Source organism: Coenobita brevimanus, chromosome 49 (genome assembly GCF_032717465.1).
Source record: "Coenobita brevimanus isolate Jiangsu-jjx chromosome 49, ASM3271746v2, whole genome shotgun sequence".
Taxonomy (NCBI): domain Eukaryota; kingdom Metazoa; phylum Arthropoda; class Malacostraca; order Decapoda; family Coenobitidae; genus Coenobita; species Coenobita brevimanus.
This window is the reverse complement of record NC_137002.1, coordinates 12,225,236-12,237,332: the sequence shown is the minus strand read 5'-3', so window position 1 is coordinate 12,237,332 and position 12,097 is coordinate 12,225,236. Positions and strand designations below refer to the sequence as shown.

General features: G+C 41.6%; 1 pseudogene; it reads right to left on the bottom strand.

The window, feature by feature from the left end:
• Nucleotides 1-10,627: 10,627 nt before the first annotated feature.
• LOC145399532 (uncharacterized) overlaps nt 10,628-12,097 on the bottom strand; it is a 1,868-nt pseudogene continuing 398 nt past the window's right edge.

Here is a 12,097-nt window from a genome sequence, read left to right as displayed (position 1 = left end):
GGTCCTCTGTATCCACTTATACCCCTGGGTTATTAAACTTCTAGGGTTGTATTTATCCCCCCAATCAATTTCCAAATGCTCATATTCCGGCTTAGCTAATTATTCATTAAAATTTTGAGGAGTGTTGGGATTAGGTCCATAATTTCAATCTATCCCCCAGGGTTATTAAACCTCTTGGGTTATATTTTATCCCCACACTTAATATCCAAAATATCCTCTTCCCTGAATTCAGAATTAATTATCTCCTAAGCTACCATAGGCCCACCCATAGCTTGTATAGCATAGAACTGTCCTTTCTTATGCTCTATGTAATTTATAAATTTCTACAGAAACGCTTCCCTGCCCTGATGGTTCCAATGAATACCATCAGCTTTCAATGTTGCCTGGAAGGGCTTGACATTAAAATGGATGAGATCCCTCCCCTTCCTATTCCGTTGCAACTTCCGGTTCACAGCTCTGCTAATCATTTTATATGTTTCACAACAAATTGAAGAGCCATATGGAAGGTTCCGTGGTTCAAGGAGGATTATGGCTACCGAGGATTTACAAGAACCCTCTATGGCTCCTACCAGGGCTAGAATATTCTCCACTACTTCATTAACTTCCACTTCCTCATGGATATCATTTCCTCCCAGGAATAGGATAGTACGGTCATGCTCCCAGTCTAATAGGGCAATCAGCCTTTCATCTTCGGAGAAGGAGCTTGCCCTTCCACCTAGAACTCTGTATGTACGTATTTCCACGTCCTCCACTTCAGCCGAACGTGGTAGTAGACTATGCCCTACAAAAGCAACTTTACACATATTCAGTCCCCAAATATCACATTACGTACAGCTTGCACTAAGATATCAAGGTCATATCTGCCCCCCTTCCCTTATTTTGTATCCAGTATAAGTTTTGGAGGGATATTGACACCCTAAAAAAAAGAATAAAATTTAGTATGTAGTGAACATGATCAAGTAACCAACCGAACTGACCTGAGAAGTTTCGTTGAAATCTGTCTGCTCAGTTTCCCTTATTATCATTTTTGTTTTCATTTTGCGAGGGGGACTGACCCTCCAAGAATCATTGGGGGGGGGGTCACAGTCCCCAAATATCCTGTTACGGATGAGAGTCCATTGTACAACATATCCTACGAAATCAAAGCCATATATGCCTTCCTTTCATCATTTCTGATAAATTTTTACCTGGCTAGGGGGGCTGACCCCCTTAAAAATCATGGTTGGAAAATTGTATATAGCGGGTGACCTTTCCAGGAACACGACGAACTCACCTGGGATGCTTCATTCAACTCCATGAAATAGCATAGGAGGAGTTAAGCACACACACACACACACACACACACACACACACACACACACACACACACACACACACACACACACACACACACATTACAGCGCTACGGTATACGAGTAGATCGGGTTGGCAAAAATGAACCCCTGCTGCTTGGCAGGACTAATAATCCATGTAGCACCTTCCTTTGCCTCAGCTGACAGGAGTATCGGCCAACATTTGCCCATGACTGTACGGTCGACATCAAAAGTCATGTTGCCAGTCCTGCCTGTCCTTCACCGATTCATTCACAGACGCTGAATATGAATGACATAGTGGACTGAGGTGCATTTTATCATTCATCTGTAGGTGCTAATATGCAACTTTGTCCACATCGTCTTACACAACCGTCTGTGAATCCCGGTAGGCTATATGAGAAGGAGATAAGAGAGGGGACTAGACCTTGTATCTGATTGTATAGCCGTGAAAACAGGTTCCTTGACAGCAGTCTGCCATATATACCATTCCGTGCCAATTGATATACCGGTATATATATATATATATATATATATATATATATATATATATATATATATATATATATATATATATATATATATATATATATATATATATATATATATATATATTGTTACGGAACAGCGAAAAATGATGTACACTATAAGTGAGAATACTAAAAATCACTAGTGTCCCGTAAAGTTCCAGGTTCAAAACAAAAGAGTTAGGTAAAATTACAAGTTAAAGTTTAATGCTCAAACTAACAACAAAACATTCAGGACTCATAAGGATAATGTAATGGCAAAAAACAGGTTAAATATATGGTTAACTGCAATAGCCTCTATTAACACGAAATTAGCAAGAGTAAATATATCTAAGTCAGCCCTGATAAAATGAAAATACACTGGGTAAAGCTCAGTTAATGCAAGATAAATTATTACAGATACAAAATATTATTAATGATGACTGACGTAAAGAACCTTTACACAAACCACAAAAACCCTACTAGGCCTAAAAATAACCCTTATGCTACACAGTACAAGAAAAAATGCAACAACAGTTATACTCAAATTATACACAGCTGCTAGATGGTTGGAGACTTCCTGAGCACTCACAATAATAATAACTGTACAGGGGAGGACAGAGATGTGAACAAAATGAGGAGTAGATCTAAGTGGCAATGATGCAGAGACTGAGCTCATTATATAGGAGCCAGCAGAGCTTGATACAACTTGTAAGAAGGACGCGCAAATGAAGCCATAGGGACAAAGAGTTGACAATCCCGCTCTGAACAACAGAAAGAACGACTTACTCTACTATAACGGTAGAAGGGGGGGGCTGAGGCAGAACACGCTCGTGACCAAACATGCAGCATACTGTGCGTTAAAATTACACAAAGGATGATGAAATCATAGGCTATGTAACACCCCCCCACAAAGAAAAAGAAATTTACAAAGGAAATTTCTTATTACTCTAAAACAATCTGTCTAAAGTCTAGATAAGCAATCTGCAATAACATTTTCTTTCCCCTTGACATGTTGTATGTCTAATGAATACTCCTGAAGAAGTAGACTCCATCTTGTCAATCTCTGATTTTTATCTTTAAACTTACTAAGGAATTTCAGTGGGTTAGGGTCGGTATAAATGACTATGGGGTCAAAACCAGAACACAAATAAAATGAAAAATGCTGTAAACCCAAAATCAAGGCCAAAAGCTCTTTCTCAATAGTGGAGTAGTTCTTTTGAGGTGGAGTGAACTTCTTACTGTAATAAGATACAGGGTGTTCAATACCCTGATCATCCTCCTGCAGCAAAACAGCCCCAGCTCCTGTATCACTTGTGTCAACAGCCATCTTAAAAGGCTTAGCAAAATTTGGAGTAGCGAGCACTGGCTGACTTAATAGAATAGCTTTAAGTTTGTTGAAAGAGGATTCACAGTTATCGGTCCAGACAAATTTAACTCCCTTTTTCAGTAGGTCTGTAAGTGGCGATACAAGAATTGAAAAGTTAAGAACAAATCTCCTGTAATAATCTACCATTCCCAAAAATCTTTGTAGCTCTTTCCTACTTTTAGGTCTGGGAAGATCACTTATAACCTGAACCTTAGCTCCTGGTGGTGCAACATGTCCATCACCAATTACATACCCAAGGTACTGAACTTTAGCTTGACCAAACTCACGCTTTGATAAATTAGCTACAAGATTAGCCTGAACCAAACGCTCAAGAAATTTACTGACATGGCATAGGTGATCTTTCCAGTTGTCACTGAAGATTAATACATCATCAATATAAACAACACACCCTGCCAAACCCTCTGTTACAACATTCATGAGCTTCTGAAATGTGGCTGGTGCATTCTTCATACCATTTGGCATTACAGAACATGCAAAAGTCTTTCCTAGTGTTACAAAACATGAGATCTCCCTAGCACGGTCAGTCATAGGTACTTGCCAGTATCCATTTAACAAATCAAACTTACTTATGTACCTAGCCTTTCCGATCTTGTCTATGCAATCTTCCACACGAGGGAGAGGGTAAGTGTCTGTTTTGGTTATCTGATTAACACGTCTGTAGTCAATGCAAAGCCGCTGTGACCCACCTGGCTTAGGGACTAGAGTGACAGGAGAACTCCACTCGCTCTGACAGGGCTCAATCATCTTGTGGTCCAACAGGTAGCCAAGCTTCTTCTGGATGAGAGGAACTTTCACTGGGTTCACACGGTAAGGAGGCAATTTAATTGGCTTTGCGTCTCCAACATCGACATCATGGATCAACACGGTGGTTCTTCCTGGAGTGGCACGGAACACTTGCGGGTACTCCTGTAGTAATGCCGAAAACTCCTGCCTTTCCTCGGGAAGTAGATGAGAAAGCTTAGTCTGGAGATCATTCATGATATCAGGATTCTTCCCCAAACTATCACTCAGGCTCATACTGCATGGGAGAGCTTCACTTGCAGACTCGGGTGGAACAGCTACAGTGCAGACTGGATTATTTTCGTCCCGCCTGTGATATAACTTTAGCATGTTGATGTGACATAGTTGCTTGTTCTTTCTAAGATCTGGTGTGGCGATGACATAGTTGACATCATTGAGTTTCTTCTCCACGAAATAAGGATCACTAAACTTGGCTTGAAGAGGTTGCCCATGCACCGGTAGCAGAATCAAAACCTGATCTCCTGGCTGAAAGTGGCGTAACCTGGACTTCTTATCATACCAAGTCTTTATCTTCTCCTGAGCAGCTCCTAAATTCTCTCTCGCCAGCTGTAAAGCAGTGGACAGCCGTTCTTTGAACTTCATCACATACTCCAGCAGGTTGACGTCATCTTCCTCCGACAGCCAGCATTCCTTGAGTAACTTAAGGGGTCCTCTTACTTAATGGCCAAACAGTAGTTCAAAAGGTGAGAAGCCCAGTGATTCATTTGGAGATTCTCTTGCGGCAAATACAACGAATGGAAGACCTCTATCCCAGTCTTTCTGATGTTCCAAACAGTATTTCCTGAGCATCGACTTGAGTGTTTGATGATATCTCTCCAACGCTCCTTGGGTCTGGGGATGGTAAGCTGAAGACGTGATCTGGGTGATGCCCAACTCTTTCAGAGACTGCTTGAAATCATTTGACATGAAATTACTTCCCCGGTCTGACTGTACCTCCTTGGGCAGACCAAACTTTGTGAAGAACCCTAGCATTTCCTTAACCACGTTCTTTGCTGAGATATTTCTAAGTGGAATGGCTTCAGGATAAGGAGTAGCCATATCAATCAGGGTCAACACATAAGAAAATTCTGAAGAAGTCTTAGGAAGAGGGCCCACAATATCCACCAACACACGGGTGAAAGGCGCCTCAAAAGGAGGAATGGGAACTAGAGGTGCAACCATTTCGGTCTGATTACACTTCCCCACAACTTGACAGGTGTGACAAGACTTACAATACCAGGAAACATCCCTGAAGATACCTGGCCAGTAGAAGTGTTCAAAATGCGTGCCACAGTCTTCCTCACTCCAAGGTGTCCTGCCAAACTGAAATCATGAGCCACTCTAATGATATCCTGCCTAGAAACACGAGGGATGACAACTTGATGTACAACCTCCTATTCACAGTCGGCTGATGCTGCTGGGGGTCTCCACTTCCTCATAAGTACTCCTGACTTTATATAATAACAAGTAGAAGCACCAGCTGACTCTTCCTCACTGCAAGCAGAGTTAGCTAGACCTTTCAACTCAGGGTCAGCAACCTGCAACTCAATCAACTCTTGACGAGACAAATTATCAACACTACGGGGTACTGCCTCATCGGGTGAGTGGTCCAAATTAGCAAGAAAAGTGTCAGCTAGGATAACATCATCATCATCATTATCCTCTAAATCACCAGTAACTTTAGACTTAGCCCTAGTGACAGCCATGCAGGGAACACATCAGGGACATCACAATCCTTGGTCGCAGCCACTGGCTTACTAGACAATTGAGGAGCTGGACACACTTGACTTACACCAATATCATTTCCAAGTAAGAAAGTTACACCTGACATTGGGAGTGTCTCAACCAACCCAGCAAGAACGGAACCATTAACAAAACCAGACTCTAAATTCACTCTGCACAGAGGGACAGAGAAGTAATTATTCCCTACACCTTGTAAGATTACAGTTTCACCAGAGGAATTAACATTAGAGCCTAGAACACTGGTCAACATAAGGGATTGGCAAGCACCTGTATCACGATATATTTTAACTGATTTCCTGTCATTACTGTCCAGAGGACTGACAAAACCATCAGACAGGAAATTAGCACATGAACTCTTGAGAGTGTCACCCACGTTACTGCTCAAAAGAGGAGCTCCATCATGAGAATTTAAGTTACCCCTCAAAGCAGGTTCAGTTAACTCAGTTAAAGAATTCTGGGAACTCTCAAGAGTGGACACTAGACCAATTGACTGAATATTTAAAGACTCCTTTTTGTTCACATCACGCTGTCTCCTGAAACATTTCTCCGTAGTATGACCAAGCTTACTACAATAAGTACATTTACTTTTCTGAAACCTAGAGGTGAAGCTGGTATTTACTTCCTGAGAAACATCATCTTTATTCTCTTTCCTGTTACCTGTACTCTGAGTAGAGGCAACGTACTTACTCTCAGCTTTCCCTTTTTCTCTAGAATATCTCTTGTGAGTGAGAACATATTCATCAGCTAAAACTGCAGCATCAGATAAATTATCTATTCTTTTCTCATCAAGATATAGGCTTACATCTTTATTAACACACCTTCTGAAGTCCTCCAGCAAAATCATCTGCTTACATTTGTCAAAATCAGAATCCACATTCTTAGAATTTAACCACTGCTCTAACAGATCTTCTTTGATTTTTGCATACTCAACATGGGATTGCTTATCTTGCTTGTAAGTTGTCCTAAATTTTACTCTATAGACTTCAGGAACAAGCTCATAAGCCTTAAGAATCAAGCTCATAACTACATCATAATTATCAGATTGATCCTGAGGCAAAGATGCATAAGTTACTTGAGCTTTACCGGTGAGAACAGTTTGAAGGAGTACTGGCCAATACTTTTTGGGCCAATTAAAACCTGTAGCTACCCTCTCAAACAACTGAAAATACTTTGTTAAATCAGATTCATTAAAAGGAGGGACAAGTTTAACATTTTTAGCCACATCAAAATCATCAGAGCTAGATGATCCAGTTCCACCTTGTTTCATGCGATACTCATGGTCTGCCTGAATCCTGGCAAGTTCAACTTGCGCTTCAGCCTCCTTAGCATGAAACTCCTCCTCCTTAACCTGAGCCTCCTGCAGGGCTAGCTGTAACTTAGCTAATTCAATCTGCGTTTGCTCATTTGGAGAAGTTACATTAAACAAGCTTTCATTAATCATGTCAACAATTTGATCTTTAGAATGATGAGAGCGAACAGCAATTCCCAATTGTTGAGCAACAAGCTTAAGTTCATTCTTTGTTCTGTTTTCTACATCACACACTGTTTGCACATTTGACAAAAAATCTTTGGCTTCATCAAGTGTAGTAATAGTAGACATCATGAATAAGTAACAGTCACAAAATATCAAGCAATATCCTTATGATAATATCCTGAATATCCTGATAAGAGGTCGCCAAATTTATGTTATGGAACAGCGAAAGATGATGTACACTTTAAGTGAGAATACTGAAAATCACTACTGTCCCGTAAAGTTCCAGGTTCAAAACAAAAGAGTTAGGTAAAATTACAAGTTAAAGTTTAATGCTCAAACTAACAACAAAACATTCAGGACTCATAAGGATAATGTAATGGCAACAAACAGGTTAAATATATGGTTAACTGCAATAGCCTCTATTAACACGAAATTAGCAAGAGTAAATATATCTAAGTCAGCCCTGATAAAATGAAAATACACTGGGTAAAGCTCAGTTAATGCAAGATAAATTATTACAGATATAAAATATTATTAATGATGACTGACGTAAAGAACCTTTATACAAACCACAAAAACCCTACTAGGCCTAAGAATAACCCTTATGCTTCACAGTACAAGAAAAAATGCAACAACAGTTATACTCAAATTACACACAGCTGCTAGATGGTTGGAGACTTCCTGAGCACTCAATAATAACTGTACAGGGGAGGATAGAGATGTGAACAAAATGAGGAGTAGATCTAAGTGGCAATGATGCAGAGACTGAGCTCATTATATAGGGGCCAGCAGAGCTTGATACAACTTGTAAGAAGGACGCGCAAATGAAGCCATGGGGACAAAGAGTTGACAATCCCGCTCTGAACAACAGAAAGAACGACTTACTCTACTATAACGGTAGAAAGGGGGGCCTGAGGCAGAACACGTTCGTGATCAAACATACAGCATACTGTGCGTTAAAATTACACAAAGGATGAAATCATAGGCTATGTAACAATATATATATATATATATATATATATATATATATATATATATATATATATATATATATATATGTGTGTGTGTGTGTGTGTATGTGTGTGTGTGTGTGTGAAGGAGAAAGAGAGGGGGAGAGAGAGAGAGAGAGAGAGAGAGAGAGGCAGAGATGCGATAAGACCTCATTAAAGTGTTATCTTGCCCTTAAACACAGCAAATTGATTTCAGTGACTGGCAAATATACACCGGCAGCTCATCTCTGGCAGTAAGAACGAAAAGCTTTCCTACAAGTTAACAATATCCAAGGCTTTGGGAGAAACACGACAGATATTTAGTTTACAAAAATCATCACTGTACAGGGGCACCTTAGAGAACCAATAAATATGAAGGAACAATCACAAATACGTCAAGCAACCCAACGCATATCAAAACGAGCATTCAGAGAGCGCATACCCGATTTCACCTCCGCGGCACAACCAATCTCTCTCTCTCTCTCTCTCTCTCTCTGATCTTTGACATTTTCCGGCCCCAAATTAATCCCCAGATCCTCTGATGATCCTCTATTATTCCAAATCTGGTACAATTCCATTCAAAAACATTCCCCCCTTGACGAAACAAACAATATCCTTAATATTAATGTACAACTCCTTAATACGCTCACAGAGTTTTGTTTCATCTCTGGCCACCATATTACAGAAAAACTATAAACACATCAGAGTTGAAAAAAAATCCTAAACTCCCAATGAACCATGTGATGCAGGGAAAGTTAAGAAATGAATCTGTTTTTCATTAAGGTAAATGCAGACTACTAGGCGATATAATCTTACAAGTAGAGTTAATTTTGCATGATGATAAAAAAAATACAGGAGAATGCAGAATTTTCTTCTACAATCAATTCCACTTTGCTTTTTCTGTAAGAATGAAGAATACATAACATATTTTCCCATGCCACTCGTTCCGTGGTTATTATTATTATTATTATTATTATAATAGTTATTATTATTATTATTATTATTATTATTGTTTTTATTATTATTATTATTATTATTATTATTATTATTATTATTATTATCATTATTATTATTATTATTTTCATTATTATTATTATTATTGTTATTATTATTATTATCATTATTATTATTATCATTATTATTATTATTATTATTATTTATACAAGTTGAACTTTGGAAGAAAAAACAAAAGAAATAAATCCATACATCAGATTACAGGCGTCCTCTGGTCGTAAAAAATCTCTAACAGTTGGACTTGAACTGATGTACAGAAGGTTGAAGACTGAGGGGAGAATAATCTGGGAAAGTGAATTCCAGAAAGGAGTTCTGGGAATAACTTTTCGGTAACAGTACGTGTCAAGTAGGCGCATATATAGTTAGTTTATTGAGGTGCAAACTGCCGATTTTCATTACTATTGCTACTATACGACACTCCAGCAGTAAACTATGTCATAGACGGAATTTTCTCGGGGATAGAAAAAAAAAAAATAATAATAATTGGTTTATTGGGTTAGCAGTGATACACTGACAATGTACATGGGGTTCACTTAACATAGTTTATGCTAAATCTAGGACTTGGCTGAGTTAATCATGTGCACGATGGATAGAATGGCGCTGTTCTTGTACCGGTCAGTCCTCGGCGCTCTGATCGGCACAAGCTTGTTAATGTGCCTTGTAGCGGAGAGTGGTGGGGGAGCGTCAGGTGGGAGGAAGTGTCGGTGACGAGAGTGACATAATAGCCTCCTCCCAAACTTCCCTAGTGCCTCCCGATGCCTCTCGGAAAGCCTTGGCAGACTCAGGGTAGTCAGGGAGTTGTCGTAGCCGTCATAGGCAGGGCCCAGGATGATCTTGCACGCCCTCTTCTGTGTCCTCTCCAGCTGCTGTTGTTGTGTGTGGGTGAGCGAGGAGGACCACGCTGGGGAGGCGTACATGAGGGTAGGGGGTATGAAGGCGGTATAAACTTCACGTAGCTCCTTCGCTGGCGTTCCCAGTGACTTGAGTCTACGCAGCATGTACAGTCTATATGAGGCTGTCCTCACTATGTTGACGAGGTGTTGCTTCCAGCTCAGCCGGTCATCCACCGTTACACCGAGCAGCCTAGTGGACTGGACCAATTGGAGGGGATGGGTGCCCACTGACAACTGGGGACGAGCCACGGCCTGTGAGGAGGTACAGAAGTGCATCACCACGGTCTTGGTGTGGTTGATTGTCACTTTGTTCTCCTCAGTCCACTTCTTGAGTCTGTCCAGGGTGGACTGGAGTGGCGAGTAGTCCGGCTGCCTGGTGTTGATGGGAATGCCAACGGTACTGTCGTCAACATACTTCCACCGATGCGGGGTGTCCGTGAGGGCATCGTTGATGAGGATGAGGAAGCACAGTGGACCCATCTTTGTGCCCTGGGGAACCCCACAGGTCAGAGGGAGGAGGGAGGAGATTGACCCCTGATACCTGACGGCCTCCTGTCGCTCGGTGAGAAAGTCAGCCAGCCACGCTGTCAGTTGTGGATGGAGTCCCAGTCGTATGGCCTTGCTGATGACAACAGTGTGGTCAACAAGGTCAAATACCTTTCTAAAGTCAACAAAAGCGACAGCCAGAGAGGTGTTGTGCTTGTCCAGGTGGCTGTGTAGGAAGTCAAGAAAACTGACAAGGCAATGAGTAGTGTAGGAGGACTTCATGTTACCAAATTGTTGTGTACAGTATCTATTGAGTTTTGAATTTTATCATATGCCAAGTCGAAAACAAAATCCTCGCAAATAAGGCTCGGGATAGGGGTAATGGCAATTGGTCTGAGGTCACTCAGTGACTGTGGGCTATGGATTTTGGGGATGGGTGTTACGTAGGAAATTTTCCAGTCACTGGGACAGGAGTTCTGAGATAATGAGGCATTAATTATGGAGGACAGTGGGAGAGCAAGTTCTGGGGCAAATTCTTTGTACATTTTGATTGGCAAGTCAGAAGGTGTAGTAGATCTGTTATGACTCAGTTTCTTCAATTTTGTAGCTACGTTGGCCACCTGGACAGAGGGGGATGGTGAGGGGGAAGGGAGGTAGGCAGGTAGGAGAGAAGGGTCGAGAGGGGACAGACTCTGACAGATAGAGGCAAAGTGACTGTTAATCTCTCGAGCTGCTAGGTCAGGTGATAAGTCAGAGGTACAGGGAAGAATAGAAGTTTGCTTTTGTAAGCCACAAAGAGCTTTGAATTTACTGAACCACCGACTGCTGTCTTGTTGTTTGAGGTGATGTAGTTTGTTTGGGTAGTAGGATGACTTGGCTGCCCTGATCTCCCTGATGACCTTGTTCCTCAGGGACCTGAACAGGACGGGGTCGGTGTAATAAGTCCTGTTGCGTTGTTTGATGAGTCACTTGAGGCGTGGTGTCATCCATGGGGCATCTGATGTGTCCACAGAGAAATCTTTGACAGGGAAGAAGTGGAGAAAGGCTTCAGTCGTGGTTGTGGCGTAGTGGTATCCACATCCTCAGCGTCCAAAACTTCCCTCCACTGGTGCTGAATTATCCACCTTCCAAACTCCCTCATGGCAGAGTTCGGCATAGGGCGGTGGTATCGGGTGACCCTTTGCCCCGGCATGGAGGTGTTAGGTGCCGGCGTCCATAGAATGGTGATATGGGTGCTCCGGCCGAGAGGGGGGAGAGGTCGGGGAGGGAAGTACTGCTGGGCCATATCAGTGATGATAAGGTCAAGGGTTGTTTGCTCGTGGGTGGGGAAATTCACGACCTGAGTAAGATTTAGCTGGTGTAAAATTTCACTGATGTCCAGGCGATTGAAGTCCCCACATACAACCAGCTTTGCAGCAGGAAATCTCACTCGTAGGGCGTTGCCAGTCTCAATGATATGATTGGTGAGGAGGTGGGCGGTGGGGGCGCGTGGAGGGTGATACACTACACACA